Raw genomic sequence first — 18,666 nt, forward strand, 5'->3', positions numbered from 1 at the left:
AAATGCAAAGAGAGGACGGTACACTGTTCCCCTTCTGTTAAAAATGCAGATTTGACTCCTTCCTGCTCTCCATTTACCCACATGTCCTGCTCAAAACGCTTCTTCAGTCACAGTTCAAACTCCCCATTTACAGCTATAATAGCAGTGCAGGTGCTGGTAGCTGCTACTGAGAAAACCTATTGCCTTTTAGAGTCACTTCTTCTTAGAGGCATCTTCCCCATCCTTTTGTCACATGCATGCAACTCACGTTACAGTGTTAGTTCAGACAGCACACATGTAACACTGGAAAAAACAGAGTCTCAACACATTTACCGGAGGCTTTCGCTTAGCACTAGCAGCCCAATCTCTCATACATACCAGGCTCAAGGATGAGTCAGTTTAGCACTAGTGCTTCCTCCCCCTTTTCCCTTGCTTCCTTCCCCACCAGATTTTAAATAGATGTGTTTGTGTTGCTTGTGCTTTAATAAAACTGAGAGCCCTGAGCCTCAACGTATCCTTCTATGCTGGGCAATAAAGCACAGCACGGCTCGTGCATGGCAGGAGCTGTGCCACAAGTATGCTTCAAACTTGACCTGGAATTTCCACCTGTCGGAGGTGGGAGCGGAGCCATCAGCTGGCAGACTGGCACAGCTCCACTAACTTCGGCAGCACAACACTCATTTACACCAGCTGAGAGACTCCATTGTCACTCAACCCAGGGCATCTCCGCGGAGTCTGATAACACATCTGCTAATTAATGCCAGTCGTGATCATTGGTCAGATCCTCAACTGGGATAAATTGACACAGCTCCATTTAAGTCCGTCACAATTAGTGGCAGCTTAGAGCTGACCTGGTGGTTTTCTTTATAATGTGGATATGCATCTTGTTGAAAGCGAATAAAACTCACCAACTAATTGCATATAAACTACCAAACAATCAGAAAATGAAATGATTGTCAGTAACTCCCAGCCTGGGCCAAATTACAATGATGACAAAGAAGTGATAGCCTCAGACCTGTTAATAGCCCTCTGAGCTATCCATTCCCTTTACAGTAATAATAATTACTAATAATAGACGTGATTCTAGACACAGTCACCTTTTTCTAAGGCAGACCTAATAAGCCTGTCTTTTAAAAAAGAGACTATTGGGAAACTCAAATGTGACTCTATTAACTTGTAAGCATAGTGTTTTATATTTTAACAATGGAATTGATTCAGTTTGTTCCCAGGTTCCGTTTTTTTAAGCCTTATAGGAAACATCAGTAAGTGAAAAGGAACAATCTTAAGAATGTCCTCAGGATTCTTTTCGGCAATTTGTCAAAATTTCATTTCGATCAATACTTCCACTCTGTTAGGTTATATCACCAGTCCTCTCAACCTTAGTAATCAGAGCTAGATAGATAGTTGTAGATATTAAATCTTAACTAGAAGCAAGTAAGGCACTCCCAGAAACAAAGCAAAAGTTTGATAGGTTGTGTCAAAAGGAACTGCTGCTATTATTATAATTTATTATTTGTTAAGCACTGACAATGTGCTCAGTTCTGCTGATTAAGTTCTTCTGAGCAAGTTCTACTCATTAGCTTCTAAGGACAACACACTGTACTACAAAGGAGATATTTGACAGCTATCAAGACTCTCACTTTCAAGGCTCACTTAGCAAAACAATTACATGCCAGTTATGCAGGTTTTATGAAAAAAAGAGAGAAAACGCATAAACTGAGTAAATATCATGACTTTTGTGTTCACTAATTTTCCTTCGCTAGATCTCTCACTTCAGCGCTGCCTGACAGCCTCAAAGTTACACTGAGATTTGAGTAAGATCTAAAGCCTAGTTCTTGTTTATATTCTGTTTTAAGTATCACACTGTTTTAAAGTCAAGCACACAGGCTGTATTGTTTGGATATGTCTTTGAATTTGGGACTCATTGCCTTTGGAGGGCAGAGATGGCTAAACAGGGCCTGCTCAAGAGAAACAAAACTCAAGCAACTTCTGCCTCACCCACACATTTCATTCACACCAGAAAGCAGTTCAGACAGCATTAGCCAGCGTTATCCTCGTGGGTGGTGACTTGACCTCAGAAAGACCTTTACAGGTGCAGAGCCAAAAGGCAGCATCTTTCCTGTCCCTATAGCCTAGGTTCTTCCTAGGCTGCCAGGGCTGCCCTCTGTAGTAAATCAGTTGCTAAGGTCTCTCCACTGTATGTTATAAGCTTATTTTTACAGGGCATCTAGGGGTTGGGACATTGGTTTTGTGCTGGTCTAGAGCCACTATGGCAATGATATTCAGCCAGGAGGCTGGGTAAACTCTGTGGCTGTTTTACATCAATTTTAGTATGTAAAGGAGTCACAAAGAGTTTCTTCACCTTTACTCTCCTAAGGTCATTTGCTTACAGTCTGCCTGCAGGGTGGAAGTTTCTCAAAAGCAGGCATTTGAGGGCAAAATTGTGCGTATGCGGATGTGTGTAAGTGGCAAGGGACTACTTTGAGAACTGCTGGCCATACACTGAAGCATGGGAGGAGAGACTTTGTCCCTGACCCTGGCCAGACAACACCTAGGCTTCTTAACTGCCGGGCTGCCAGAGCTCCAGCTGTGTAGATGTTCTTAGAAGAAAAACTCTCTTTTGTCTGCAGCTATCCTCTAGTTTGCACACTTCCCTAAATCCCGCCAGCACGCTTTTCTCATAACCAACAGAGGGAAGTGAGTTCTTATATAAATCCTTTGTGTAAAGATGAAACTGTGTGCATGTAGAACTACATTTTAGGAGAAATTCTACCTGAAAATAGTCTTTCCAAGTTATCCCAGCAGCATGTCTGAGTTGCCTTTTAAACTGCATCCAAGGCCACCCTCAAGGGCAGAATTAGGCCTCACAGACAGCAGCCTGATGTCTCAGCATACAAGGGGAGAGCATGCGCAGCCTGGAGCAGGAGCAGGGTCAGCGAGGAGGCAGCAGCAAGGGGCAGTAATCTGAGTTGCTCCTTGCAGACAATGTCGGCCGTTGTACTGGTAGAAACTTGTGGGGCAATGCGGGAGCCATGCTGGGGCATGTGAAAAAGGTATTCCTCTACCTAGCTGACGTGGACCTCTCGAGCATCCAGCCCGCCACACAGGTGTGGAATGAGTCTGAATTTTCAGTCAAACACCGTAAGCTAATATGAATTTATTAACAGAGTAAGGGGCAGGAGTTTTGGTTCAGCAAACGCAGGAGTTTTGGTTCAGCAAACGTAGCCTTTCTTTCATAAAGAGTGGAACTCTTGCAATGGAGCAAAGGGAATCAACAAAATGATCCATTGATTATAGTGATATTGAGAAATTATTTTAAAAATATGACTAAAGAAGAAAGTCCTCAAATGGCAATAGAAGAGCAGTTTTTGGATCAAGTTCAAAGTGGCTTGGTGTTTTATAATTTAACAATATAATTACCAGCCAGAAAAATATCCAGGTAATAGGCATAATGAAGTTCCCACCTGTGATACCAAGGAATAGCAGGACTCACTATAACTCACTATGTCTTTGGAAAAGCCTTCCTCTTTCCCTCTTTCTCTCCTTCCCTTCTTCTTTCTCTCTTCTTGTACTCCAGATTTGCTTGAATACTATAAAGCAACAGTTTTATAGCCAGCTTTAATTTTCCCAGAAGGCATAGCTCTTAAAAAGCACAGACTCTTTCACTCTGCACCATAAAAATGGATTCATGTTTAAATGTAATCACCTGAAAGATAGATGAACCAATTCCATTAAAATAAAAACATTCTGTCTTTGCCCATCCTCCAGCAAAGTTTCAGCTAAAGCTAGAATGAAACCCTAATCTAACCTTTAATAAAGTTGAGAAAAATCAACTTCCTTTTATTCCTCTATTCATCTTCTGTCACTGTGATTTTTCTGAATTTCAGTCAAGCCCATGCCCAAGAGCTACACGGCCAAAAAGGGCTGGATTTGCAGTATTACTGGCCCAAATGGAAGCAGGAAATACTAAACATCTTGCGCCTGTACTCATCATGTTTATAGCCCAGCTTTTTCCAGCAAAAGCAGTAAGGATGGTATGGACAAGGTTCAGATGTCCATCCAAGCATATGGGAGTATATCTAGACTAATCCTCCCTTTGAGCTTCATCCAGCACTAAATCACAGCCACACTGTAAAGAGCAATAATGCAATATGCTTGTGGAAAACACGTTGCTCCTCTCTGTTAGGGTGGTGAAAAGTAAACATAACTCATCTTTCTCCTAAAAAAACTCCTGAAGGAATATAACAATATAAAGCATTGCAGAGACTGGAAGTACCAAAAGTCAGGTACCAGCTAAACTTGGCTGCTCCCTGGCAGTATGTCCCCATAAGGTAAATGTACAGGGCAGTCACTGCTGTGGTAGCACCACAGCATAGAGTGCCGTGAAAGAGTAACGTGGCAACTGGTAGCTGCGTGATCAATGTTGGATGGGCTATACAACTCACCTGAGAGGCTGTATTTGAATGGGTAACCCATGCCGTGCTCACAGCACTGCTGCTAGGGGGCTACCAATGCCACCCTATAGCTGCTCTTTGTCCGTGTCATGCTGCAGCCGCTGCTCAGAGATGGTCCCTGAAAGCATCGCTGGGCAAGTCCAGGAGAAGAAGGGGTGCGTGGCCTTATTTTCCCAGCAAGAACACAGGGCACTCTGTTTCAGGGAGGAAAAGGGCTTTGCTTAGCTCATCTGAGTACAAGAGGGCCCTATTGCCGGCGCGAGTCCTGAAGGGTGTGCCATCTGCACTTGTTTGTGTGCACAGGCAGAACGGGCAGTGCAGTGACACCCCGTTCCCGTCCGAGGTGTTGCTGTGCGAGAGGCTGGTATCACAGACCCTGTGGGAAACACTAAAGGCTTTTCAGGCTCGTCCCCATCTCGTGCAAATGGGTTGTGCCCAGTCGCCATCTCTGGCCTCACCTATTGACAGCAAAAGAAAAGAGCTGTCGCTGTAAGACTAGATGTGCGCTAAGTGCTTGAGATGCTCTAGTAGTAGTAACAAGTGTTGACAGTAGCTGTAGTCCTTTATCACTTTTTTCCCTATGCCTGAAGCAAAAAAGAGTTTTTTCTAACAAGTGGAAGCTTGCTCCACAGCCTCCAAACAATGGACTGTGGACTTCAGATATGGGACAGAAAGAAATAGCCTCAGCAGAGCTTGCTGTGGGAGTGCTAATAGGTTAAGGAGATTAGAAAGGGTTGCCAGCTGACAAAATTAGTAAGTAGTTAGGGGTACAAGTTAGGAGAGGGTTTGGCTCACTAAGTGGAGACAGGAAAAATAAAATAGAGCTCACACGTGCATGCACACACACACATGCAGAGCCAACATACAACTTAGGCAAATAGCCTACTGTTTCCACTTATAAAAATCTTCAAATTGGATTTTTCTTGATTGCATTTATTGCCTTTTCCTGATTTAATCAGATTTATCTCATTTCTTTAAAGAATGAAATGAATATATGACTCCATGGAAAGCCCTCTAAAACACCCAGTTCTTAAAAATTATGAACCAGGACCTCAGCTTGTGTAAAATAGCATAGTTATGTTGACTTCTAGAAAGCAGAGCATCTTTGTACCAGCTTAAGATCTGCCCCCATATGCCATTTCTTTAGAACAACTTGTCTTCTCTTTTTTTTTCACAATATGCATCTGGTTTAAGGTGACTTTTCCTTTCCCAGCATATGGAGCTGAATGATTATGACGATTTACATTTATTTTAAATAACAGCCTATTAAATGGAAAAATAAATGCTAATATGTTGATATGGTTTACTTCTGAATGAATTATTGATATGAATGAGTAGCTGCAGCTATCATAATCACTGTTTATTAAATAAATGCTTTTTGAATTAGAGACCCTTGATTAAGAAATCACACTTTTGTCTGAAAATTATTTCCCTGCCACTATCATAAGAAATACCTTACATTATTCTAAACAAAAAGGATTGGTGAAATGATTCTATTTTTTATCTTTTCCTTTGCTCTGTGAACTTGGCAGCGCTTTGTGCATATTCCCTTTCACTGCTTCTCTCCTCTAATCAGTTAAAAGTGAGGCTCTTTCCCCTCTGTTGTTTGTATGGATCTGTCACATAGCACCTAGAGACACAAAAAACATTTTAAATAGAAAAATGTGAAACACAAAAACTAAAGGACAGAGGATCAGATACCTGAAACTCTTCTCAACATTTTCTTTCAAGCTGAGCACGCCTCATATTAATAGTGTCTCTTTAACATAAATAATGATCTAATGAAATAAATATGAAATTGAAAGAATCATAAAAAGAATTTTACATTTAAGAATGCCATCTGTGTAACACTTAGCCTAACAATGAAATCATTTCAGCGCCAAAACAGCTCACTCTGCTTCCAGCATAAGTTACAGAACAGTATAACAGGTTTTGTAGAATGGCATAAAATCTGACTTCAGTTGAAGAATGAACACCTGGGTTCAAATTTGGTTTAGTTCACAAAAGCAATGAATATCACACGTGAGTTTTGAACTGGTCCCTGTTAATTTGTCCCTCTCAAGTCATCCCAAATTTTTCATGCTGCTGCCAATTTTTATCAAAAGAAAATTTAGATATCACAGCAAAAGGTTTTTTTCAGGTCACTGTGAGAGTATGTTGCAACAATTATTAAACTAATTCTTTGCTTTTTCACTACTTAAAACTTGTGGGATTCAATATCAGTTTTGTTAGATTAAGGAACATAAGATTCAGTCTTGAAAAATGAGATGTAATTTAATTGTACCTGTAGCATCAAAAGTTCTACCTATAAAACATCATGACTTAATTCCAGACTTAATGTCAGCCTCAGGATGAGTATCTTAATTCATAGGATTATATGGGCATGCAGTGAGAATATCTGCGTTGCAGGACACCGATGCTGTTTCATGAACTAAATTTGCAAAAACTGAGAAGCCAAGATCATCTTATATAAGTCAGCACAGCTTAGCCATACTGAACACAATAGAGATTGTTTGTTTATACCAGCTGAAGAGAAGGGAACATATTTGTTTTGAGTGAGCTATGTTATAATACATATTGTTTTATATGCCTAGGCCTCATTACACATTGCTAGTCTTCAATATGGATCAGATCCTAAAGCTGCTCTACACACTGAAATAAATGTGAGCTCCACCTACAGAGACTTAGGCCGCATGTCTGTCAATGTCATCTCGAAAAATAAATGTTTAAAAAAGACAAACAACAAAAGCATCTTAGAGACTGTGGAAGATGCTCACGTGTGGTAGATGTCATCCAAGGGGATGCTTAGGAACTACTCGGAGAGACAGAAATCCATATAACAAGACTGGAGAACAGAATGGGTCTGAAAGAAAATAAGAAATAATTAGAAATCACTGAAAAATATAACTTGCACCAGTCAGCTTTGCATTTTAGAAGTCATTCTAAAATAACTGAGTTCTGCTCAAAGGAAATTCTTCCTACACATCAACAATGAGTCTACATTAAAGTCTTCCTGGGCAAAGGTGACTGCAGCCCATATTTTGCTAAAAGATATAATCGTGAGAACATTCACCAAGGAAGAGTTAAAGCCCTGTTTAATAAACAACCTAGAGTGCTGTACGCTATATTCATATAAGGGAGATAGGAGCCAACTGAGAGAGACATTCGAATGCAATCAAAGAGGATCTGAGCCTAACTGAGTGCTCACATGACAGTTGGGATCATTTCGGATCCCTTCCAATGAAGATAAAATAGCATCAAAAGCAAGAAGGCTTTTTTTTCTTTCTTTTAAGGATGAAAACACAACATCATTAGTCAAATTTACTCTGAACTTCCGCCTCCTCACGTTGATTTGTACTCAGGTTGAGTAAACATATCTTTCCATCAAGGTAAATAAATGTAAAAGCCTATCAGTAACTTAATTGCTTAACGAATGATGCAGTGTGGGGTGTAACACTGTTTTTGACTATACTGTTGAAGTTAACGACCTCTCAAAAACACCTATTATACATCTTGGCAGCAAAAAAAAATATTACTATTCCTGCTTTAAAATTTGCTTATAAAATTTCAACCATTCCCCAATCGTTTTTTCCTAGTTTTGAGCAATGAGAAGGGAAATCTCCTAGGGTAATTTTCTAGATGTATCAATATAAAATGGAGTTTATCGGTTTGAGACGCTCTCTTTTGCAGGTCTGTATGCCACTGAGAAATAAAATTTGAGAAAAGAAAGGAGTCGACAGTAAGGTCAGGAGTTGCGCAGGGTACGGAAAATATCTTCGAATAAAGACGGCCACAGTAGCCAATGGCAAAAATTGCACTGGAGCGAGGAGGTTCAGCCCGCAGATGTCAGGCAGGAGTCAATTTCCGCTGCGCAGCGCACACCTAGCCACACCTGGGAACGTGCACTTACTGTCCTCACATGCCTCATGACTTGAGTGGAGAGGACTCACGAGAGAAAGCAGTTGTGCTGGTTAAAATAAAGTAGTTTAATGGAGGTGTAGGCAAAATCCGCTCTCCGGTGAGCAGATAGCAAGAGAGCAATGCCTCACACCTAAGATTGAAACCTGGCTCACGGTGGACAGGCAGACTGTGTGAAGGCCCAGCTGTCTGGCTGACATGAGCAATCAGAAAAGCCACCAGGCAACTGTGAGAGTCCAGGCAACTGAAGCAAAGCAAAATATGAAAAGGCAATGGGTGGGCCCAGCTTTACAGTCTATCAATTGGATAATCACCCTCTTCCAAAGTCATATTCTGTCCTGACCAGTAGATATCCCAGTACATAATCACTACCTGGATGGAGGGACAGGCTTACAAACAGGAATTAATAATAGTAGCTATGAAGAACACTAATAATTTTGGATACACCATTCTGTACTGAACTCCTCAGAGGAAATACCTCAAAGGGTTTTTTTGGGTTAATTATATAGGTCCATATCATCTTTACTCAGCCCATTGCAAAACAAACGTGTGTTCAAAATTGTCCAGAGTTTAGCCAAAATCTCATCCTGCTTTGGTCAGCTAGCCGTGGCAAGAGTGCCACATAGTTAGCTTCAGCTGCTTTCTACAAAATCCTGAAGCTTTCAGAAATGTTCGTTTCTGTTGGCGTCACTCAACAGCTCATTGTTAGGATTTGTCCTCATTGGCATGCATGAACTAAGACTGATGTATCAGGCGATATGGAGTGACAGCCTTCAGCCCAGAAAGTGGATACCTGCTTCACTTAGAGTCCAGGGACTCACACTTGACTCAAAGGATATATGCAAAAATTATCTTTCCTCTTTCATTTGCCTATGTTAAGTACGAGCGTGTTCATCCAAATTAGCAATCAGGCAAGCCACGCATGCAAAAATCTGCATTTGTACAAACTATGCATTTTTTTGGTTACATTCTGATAAAATGCTTGATAAAAGGTGAAAACTCTTTAACAAATCTGTCCCTAGAGAAAAGTAACATTTTTTTATTCCATTTACTGTCAAATGACTTAAAGAAAGTATAGCTGAAAACAGTCCTATATGTTGATTTGTTGCTTTAAATAATGTCACTAACATCCAGATATCAATGTGATGGTGCAAAAAAAAAAGTTCACACTGAGCCTAGATTCAATTACAGACCCAGAAACTGGAATTAAGTCTGATGCTAATGCTTAGTTCATGTTTGTGTGACTGAGAAAGAGAGTATCTGGTTTACTTTGAATTTTCTGTTTAGTGTGGTTAAAACATTGTTTTCAAATCTATCTTAAGTAATATAGCACTGGCAGAAAGAGATTTTTTTTCCTCAACATTTTGTGTGATGTAAAGTAAGCTGCTCAGTGTCTTTTTCCTTGATTCCTAGGTAGTTCTCACAATTCTCATGGAAGAATAGGAGAAACAAATTATGATTGCTTACAATTAGAAACTAAAGTTTCTTCTTTAATTGAAAATTTAAGCTTTTATCCCTCAATACTCATAATCATCTTTTGATCGAATAGATTGAAACAGGTGCATAACAGCAATCAATATACGTGTCCTATCCAGGTCTATACCTTACTCTATATTATCTCATTTGGGTGTTACACATGGTATAGCATGTTCATGTTTAATATGCAAAAATATCATATCATATCAGGGGAACTTAAACCAGCACACATTTGACTACTAATTTCACATAGGGGCTGGGAGTAACTTTTCTCCTAATATGGTGATGGCATAGGCATTATTTAAATGATTCCTGAGCCTTGTAAATATACACCAGATGTATCTTTTGTAAATGTTACATTTTTCAACATCTCAGCATTTGTGAATAGTTGAAAGCTATGCCAGCCATGCTTTAATGGGGCACAAAAGTGTGTTGCATTCAGAGAAATGGCACACCACTGCAACAGTCAAAATTACAAGGGCTGTCAAAAGCCCCTTTTTCATGTTGTTGCTTCACATCAGGTAATACACCGCTCTGCATCGCAAGCTCACACATGTGATTTTCAGCTGATGTTTCCACGCGTGTGTGTACATGGGGATGTGGAGTTGGATGCAGGTTTCCCCTACCGGGGGAAAGAGGAGCCGGAGGGATGCGGAGCGCAGGCTCCCGCCAAGGGGCTTCACCAACGGGCGACAGGAGCAATGCATCTGCCTTCCTGGGGCCAGGCATAAGCAAAGCGCACCTTTCCCACTACTATTCCCGTCATATGACGCTACAATATGTTTGCCTGTGCCTCTGGCTCCTGCTGCTTGGTCGCCCCTTGTGACAGTAGCATCAGGCTGGAGATAGCTCAGCTATCAATAAGCGACCCCTCCTGGAGTGTGTAGGGTGAATTAATTGTTTTAAGAAATAACCGCTTCATGGTCTTTTCTGGATATGATGGGTCGTGGGAAAAGTTGTTCCATACTTCCTACCTCCCTTCACTTGAGCCTCCCATTCCCTTCTGCCTGGTAGAAATGTCAGTCTCCCTGTTAGCATCAGTCAGTAAAAAGGAAGCATCAGAAAAGAAATCATTGCAACATAATGCACTTTTCTCCTCGGTGGGCTTTGCATCCCAGCTGTGCCACAAATATGAGGGAAGGTCTCCAAAGTATTGCATGTTTACTATTATATGAACGGTAGAGTGTTTTTTTTCTCTATGAATTTCATGCTAGAGTTACGCCTTTCAGTCCAGCAAATCAGCTCGAAATCAGAGCTAGGTGACACAGGACAAAAAATTTAGAGGGACGGGACTAGATGTAATGCCCCACTACAAGTATTATTTCCAAGTTTACAGGCTTGCAAATTAAAATGTCCCTGGATCTCCGCCATGAAAAGAATCATTCAAAATCAGGGGAAGAGGTCTGGGCATCTGTTAGAAGCATCTAATATATACCAAATGTGTATGCTGAGCTTTTTAGATATATGCATCACTGAAATGTAGCCTACAAATAATGTAAAAGCAGAAATATTTTAATTGTATTTTTCCATTTGATATTCAAATGAAAAAAGTATATCTTATTAAACACAACACTTGGCTTTGCTATTTTAATAAAAAATAAGTTGTTGAGGAAAAGAAAAGCAAAACTACTGATTCCTTTCCTTATGATGATCAAATGAGCCTTTCATGTTTGTATCTTATACTTCACTTTTTAGCATTTTGAGGCAAATAGCAGATATCAAAACTTAGTAAATAATCAAAGACTTATTCAGTTTTTCCAAACTGTCATGCTGCTTATCTTGTAATAACTGATCTCTTAGGTAGCATAAGCTATTTAATTGCTACTGAAGATTATTTGAATGAAAAAAGAGACGACATTCTCCCTTACCCCTCAAAAAGACAAAACTATATTCTTCAAAAAGACACATGACGACAGATAGATTCTGATCTCTTATATACATGCACAAGAGCAGTAGCTAATTTTACAAGATTTGATAGGAACTGCATAGCTGAGATTACACCCTGTCCTACTGACTGCACATTCCACAAGGAAAATGGCTTAATTTGGAAATAAATTTTATTGCTGATAAGTCTAGCCTCTGTGGTCTTTGAGTATTAGAATAACCAAATTTATCAAATTATTTTAAAAAGCAGCTAGGTAGGCACAGCCACTATATTTTAAAGGGACTTTTTACAGTGTTGGCAAAGTGTGTATTCATATATCCCCCCTGACATGATAGACTGTAATGGCTTCGGTCTGTCATGTCAACCATCTGCATATTAAACAGTCCCTAAGTACACATTGACACAGCAGACCCTAATAGCTCTGAAGCCGTAACAATCTATTGAGTCAATAATATGCATGTTAAAGAGCATCTCATATACTTCCATCAATATCTTTTATCTTTTATTTAATTTGTTTCTTCTTTTTATATGTATATTCAGAGCTAAGGTTTTAAGAACCTTTATCCTTAACATGCTGCCACAGATGTGAAGCGTGCAGCACAGAGAGGCATACACAGTAGCAAAATCCTTCCCTAATATCTGGGGCAGATCTTATAACTATGGCAGTAATATTTTTACACAGGCAACACACCTTCTTCCTCCTCTTCCAGATAAGGTAAAAATATCCCCTCCATTCTGCTGGACCTGATCCGATGTCCATGAAAACCATAGGAAATACTACTGATGATTTCACAGGCTTTGGATGAAGCCCCGTGTGATGCTACTCATTCCTATTACACATTTCCTTCTAATTAAATGAAATAGGTCACAAGGGGAAAATGAAACAAAAGATAAATGTATTTACTTACAGTAATATCAATCCCAAAAAAGACAATCAGAAACAAGAGAAAAGATAATACAAAATATACCATCTCTTCATTAACTTGAAATTACATCTGGTGCTATAGTCTTAAATCATGCCTGTGTGATCTGGAGATATTTTATACTATGAAACAAGGAAACTCTTACTTAAACATAAGAAAATGGTGACGTAGTTTCCTTTTTCTGAACAACTACAGAGAAAAATCTTAATTTGCTGTTCCTCAACTTTACGTCATAGTAACACGTACGTTCTTCTCACGCTCTAATCACAGAGCTTTCCTGCCTTTCTGTGCTTTCAGTAATCATCCCATTTTGGCTCACGCTTTTAAAAGATGAGCCTAAAGTGCAGTTTATGTTTCAAAAAGACAGAACCAGGAGCAGTAAGCCACTTGACCCTATCAGCTGATCTTGCCAGCCTGAATTTCCCTCATCTTTCCACTAATTTGACCTTGATGTGTCTTTGAAGCAGATATGGATTTACCCCAGTACATCTTTGATTAACTTCCACACCAATGGGATCAGAAATGTGTTATTCTTTCTGTTCCTTTCCAAAAGCGCACAGCCCAGTCCCTCTCTGCCTTGCCCCATTTCGGGTCCCTGTGCACATCAGACCAGATCACATTCAGCTTCGTCACAGTGTTCCCTAACCGTAGCCTGCCCTGCTGTTCATGGACACGCCAAGAGCTGTTGCCATCCACCTTTTGCAAATACCTCAGCAACTTTCTTGTGGTAACCAAGGCAGGAAGAAACCCTTCAACAGAGCAGCAGGAAGTTGATCAGGCTCTGCATGTGCCCTGGGGTCTGCTCCACCGCAGGGCTGCTCCTCAGAGCCCCTGAGTAACACGACCACTTGATCCTACGTGCCACTGTGTGGGTCAGAACAGGACTGTCTGAATTAGGGGAGCACAATGCTTGCACAGCCACAGTGTGCAGTACTGAAGCTTACCCGCTGAAGAGCTAACAAGTAGAACTAGTTTTGGGCAGAAGATATTTTTTCTAAGTGCATAAAGTTATCGCAAATATCAAAGCAAATGAACAAAAACTGAAGGATAGGTGCCATAAAAAAGATAAAAGCAAAAGTCATTGAAAGCCCTGCTGTCTACATTCCCAGTGTTTTCTTTAGCTGAGGGAGTCAGGTGGTTTGTAGAAGGGCTTGTTCCTGAGGAAAATGGTTCATTTCCAGCTCCTTTGCATGATGATGCAAGTCATCACTGAAGCACAGGCCAAAGTGCATTCCTCTGGCTGCAGCTGGCAGCATTATAGGCACAGCCATGCCCGTTTCAGGAAAAAGTATCCTCCCTGGATTTACTGCAAGAGCGCTCCCTTGCTATTCAAACTAGTCAGCCATGGTACCTGCAGGATAAACGTGCCGAAAAGGGTTTAAGTCTCCTGGCAGCCCAACAGCCAGGACCAGTCCATCCCTGGGGAAAGTAAAAATGTCACACATCAAGGATATAGCTGGTGTGAATCACGTATAAGGTATCTACCTGCTCATTTGGCTATTTGCGCTGAGCTAGCCATGTAGGCTTCCCTTTACTTACCAGAGCTAACAGGCAACAGAAAAGACAGGAGAAGGAGGGCTGCAAGCCATACAGCCAGAGAGAGAGTCCTTTAATCCAAATCCTCTGCGCTGAGGATGACTGGATCAGGTAGCGCTCACTCAGGCCTCTAAGCACTGCCAGGAATTGCTCCACTGATTTATGAGGAAAGGCCACCCAGTGCTACCCGACATTAGAGCAGTTGAGATCTATCATGAGGCGAGAGAAGGTGCATCAGCCTCAGTCAGCAAGTGAGCTTGGTATGTGGAGGCAATGAGGAGAGGGTGACTGAAAGAAGCGTAGTGCTGTACGCGGGGTGCTCCGTGTCCCCTTAACAACCTCCTTGTGCGAGCTGCAAGCACACAAAGAGTGAAGATTTCCCATGCCTGGAAGGCAACGGAGACAGGTGGGGTCTTGGAGCATCCCTTTCTCTTTAGATGGTTTTGCTTCCTCCTCCCTCACCCTTCCTGTGCAAGGCAGTACTACATTGGGTTGCGCCTAAGCCCACCTAAAACTGGACTGATCCAGGACCACCAAAATCAATGGAAAGATTCCAGGTAACTTCAGTGAAGAAGGCTCGGTATCCTCAGGCAAATGTGGGAGAGAGAAATTTGGGAAGGGCTATGATTTCGCTGTCTGTGTGCATAGGATGTCTCCTTTCCCACATGGAGGAACGTTGGCCACCCTTCCCACTTTTTTGATTCTCAGTGTTCAACACTGCACCTGGAGTTATCTCCCATTTACCAGTGAGCTGATTTAAGTGTCTGACTCAGTCACATATGTTTGGCTCACTTATCCAGAGTAAGATTTGGCCTACTAGCTGTGAAAACAGCTTATATCACATGTGCTGCAAAGCCTAGCCAGAACAGGCTGAATAAAGGATGAAGTTTAATCATGGAAATGTTGACCTACAAATAGAGAACAAAATGTTAAACCACATGGTATAGGGTGCTGCACGCCCCAAATATCAAGGAGAGGAAAGAAGAATTGAACACATTTGGAAAGTAAAGCTTACTGTTTGGGGTTTTTTCTTTTTCTTTCTACAGATTCTGAGAGCCAGACCCACACTGTTCCCGCTCACGATGACACCCTGGCATCTGAAGAACAACATGACACCCACCACAAAATGCTGCTGTTGGCTGGCTCTGTCTTAAGCGGCGAGGTTTCGTGAGGGAGGTGAGGCTGCCAGAGGAACGCAAGTGGGGGTGTCACAGCGAGTGGGGCTGGGCGATCAGCCGTGGCTCTGGTCTACGGGACCTGTAGAAAACCCAAGAGAGGTAAACATGACAGCTATGAGTGCCCCTTTCATCCTGCTTCCTTGAAAACAATCTGTGGGCTACCTCTAATAGCTGGGGGGGGGGGGTGGTTCTTTGTAATTATTTTCACACTACCTTTCATCTGGAATTTTCTCACCTTTGTGGGTTTCACACAAAGAAGGGTAGTTTTTTTGGCAGAGAATCTATTTCCATTTTTAATCACAGCCATCACACAAACGGTTCATCTCACAGGATGTGAAAACTTTCTCATAGGCTTTTTTTAACATGTTTTGGTGGGTTGAAAAAGACAAAGAATTTCTAAATGAATAGTTGTCTTGCTTTCAGTAACTTACATGCTTTGTCCTTAGGTACACTGCATTTTAGGCGAGTGTAGTTAACAGCAGCCCGCCAGACCTTAGTGACTGACAACTGTTTCTTTACAGGGTTTCTATGTGCCAAGGAGCTGGACAGTAATATCCATTTGGTATTCATGGAAAGTACTTGCAGAACAATAACGACAATAATTGCTTCTGATTCTTGTGTTTACAACACTGCCAAAGTATCATTAGAGCCTTATTTATAGATAATAATGCTTATTAATCACACATATTTGAATTTTGGAATGTATTAGATTAATATTCTTTTGTAACTTGGTTCTGTACTAATGCTATGAAAAGCACTTTCTGAATGCAGCTCACTGGGAGCGCTTGCCTTAGAAAAGTAAAATCACCCAAACCATCTGCAGGTGAGGGACAAAGGGCGTACCTCTTCCTTAGCAGGCAAACACGGGAACAGTAAACTCAATTCCCCAAAGCAGCTCCTTTGCACTAAAACCAGGGACAGACTCCTGAGAAAATACTGTGAAAGGTGTGACTGTAATATCATTCTTTAGCTAGCTTTTCGATGGCCTATCAAATGGTATGCTTTTTACTGCTTTAAAAAGAAACCACTTTGGGGAGTGAGAAAGAGGTCCATCTACCATCTCACTCTACCCTCTGGGCAAGTTTTGCCTGGACCTTAGGACTCACGAACGTTTAAGTGGTTGGGTAATGAGAAATATAGTGCAAAAATCACTGCTAATTTTGGTTATTAAATAATTCCAGCTTTTCAATAGCAACGTCTGCTGCGATTCAATAACATGATAGAACGAAAATGGATTTTTAAAAATGACAGTTACAACAAGCAAAAATGTCACCCAAATCTAAATATCAACTGCCATATATTCATATTCTCCTTTGTCTCTGTGTAGCCCATTACAATGCTGAAAAAACACCAAAGCAACTGCAGTACCAAACTCTCCAATTTTTGGTGTGTGGCCAGCTCCATAAATTTGCATTTAAACAAATAAAATCCAGAACACTGTAGTATGGTTTTTTTTTTCCGAGATGGTTCTTCAAGCAAATTTAAAGAGGCTCTGTCAGTTTAGAGAACACATTTCTGTCTCCTTTTTTTTCTTTTTGCCCACTGCTGATGTAACGTGACTACTACAAACACTATAAATTAGAGATACTTTTTGGGGGGATTTTATTCTGTGTATTTTATTTCGTGCTTTTGATAGCACTTTCTGTGTAGTCAGTATAACCTGTTCTTCAGTGTCACAGTCCCCCGTTGTCTCTAGGGATCTTTTACAGAGCCACAGTGGCAGAAAAAGAAATAATTAAAATGTAGAAGCCTTAAATTGTGAAGAGCACTTGTGGCTTGCTGCAACTCCCCCAAACTGCACGTAGCTCATATATTTTAACTGATTGAACCTAAAAGTGGTAGCGCCCCTTTAAAAAGCGTCTCACCTATTAATACTCTAGCTTGGTTTTCTGATTGTATCTATAAAATGTGAGTATTGAGGTTTTTTAGGTGTTTCAAACCTATCAAGACCAGCTGGTGCAGAGCACAGCCCAATCACTTCTTGGTGAAGCACAAGTTTTTTTAAAAAACACTAGAAAGCTGGTCAGAGATGAGATCAAACAGCAAAGTTCAGGCTACGATTCGGAAAGGAGCCCTACCCTTGCCAGGTTCGGCCAGCAAAGAGCTTTTCCCGGGAGCACAACAAAGAAGGGCACTGCTCGCACCCAGGGGCACGAGCGTCCGCCGGGGAAGTCACTCAGTGTTTGCCCTGATTTAATGGAAGGAGGATCGGCCTCATTGTTTAACCCACAATTTGTAGACAAAGAAATTATAATCCAGGATAAGAGTGCCGGGTGTTTGCAGACAAGGCTTTGGATTGGGCCCGTTTCCCATTTTCTGCTCAACAACACCCAGCCAAAATTGATCAAAAAATTGATCATGCTGTCCTGACGGGGCTCTGACCGATAATTAGTCGTTTGTTTAGGTTCTCCTGATTCTAGTGTACCAAATGAGATTCCATAAAGTTAGTTACACGCTACATGATTCATCACCGTAGAGGAGTATATGACATATTCTCTTCCTTGCTGTTAGCTATTGGCTGTTGCTCAGAAACTTTAGACTATTTTTTTTAGCTTTCAGTGTATCACAATCTAGAAAACTTTCCCTCTAACAGGCCTTTAAAATTTGTGTCTTATTATTTCCTAATTTTAGGAAATAATATGTGGAAATGTTTAGCACTAAGATCCTGATGTGGGAAAGTCAAAATATTAGCATTTGAAATCATAATTCACCCTATGCAGATTCCACTCTTCTTATTTTCGTAATTGAGTAATGAACAATAATTTCTAATATTGATGTCTTTTTTGGGGTGGTTGCAGTTTAATCATTTCTCCTAACTCTCCGAAGGAAAAGGCAAAACAAACGGCTATCACATGGGAAAAGGTAGGTTTGTGGTTTATATCCGTAGCACTGATGCTAAAGCTATATAAAGATAAAAACAGAAATTTCCAGTGATAGCATTTTATCAGTTTTTTCTGTTACAGACACTGTAACTCAGGTTTCTATATCCCATCTGACTTTCTAAAGAAAAGTGGCTACTTTTTTGAAAATATTGAGTTTTCACAGTTCTCACTGAAGTCAAAGGCAACTGTTAATGCTCAATGCCTTTGAAAAATAGGTCCTTTCCCTGCAGTATATATCCCCTTCCTGTGCATATATAGAGATTCGTGAACTGCCAGTTTGACAATGCTATCCTTCTGCACAAAATACGCAGCTGAACGTACAAACACTGCTCACGTATCTCAGCAAGTTTAGCCTACGAGCAAGAATATACAAGATTGGTTCTCAAGTAAATCCCAAGCAAAAAAACAGTAAAATCACCTTCCTGAAGTTAAGAT

The 18,666-nt window shown here is 40.9% G+C and overlaps 1 long non-coding RNA gene across 10 annotated transcripts in view; it reads right to left on the reverse strand.

Moving 5' to 3' along the window:
* The window catches only part of LOC104143365 (uncharacterized), a 39,323-nt gene that overhangs the window by 7,116 nt on the left and 13,541 nt on the right, over positions 1-18,666 (reverse strand). For 6 of the 10 annotated variants that reach the window (XR_693899.2, XR_693895.2, XR_011137382.1 and 3 more), the window contains exons 2-4: positions 15,292-15,428; positions 7,211-7,296; positions 4,425-4,627 (exon numbers count right to left, since the gene is read on the reverse strand). This is a non-coding gene — a long non-coding RNA (uncharacterized lncRNA). Of the gene's footprint in view, positions 1-3,482; positions 3,570-4,424; positions 4,628-7,210; positions 7,297-15,291; positions 15,429-18,666 lie in introns of all 10 variants that reach the window. The other 4 variants (XR_693898.2, XR_011137384.1, XR_011137381.1 and 1 more) reach the window with 2 other exon arrangements.

This window comes from Struthio camelus, chromosome 1 (assembly GCF_040807025.1).
Source record: "Struthio camelus isolate bStrCam1 chromosome 1, bStrCam1.hap1, whole genome shotgun sequence".
NCBI lineage: Eukaryota > Metazoa > Chordata > Aves > Struthioniformes > Struthionidae > Struthio > Struthio camelus.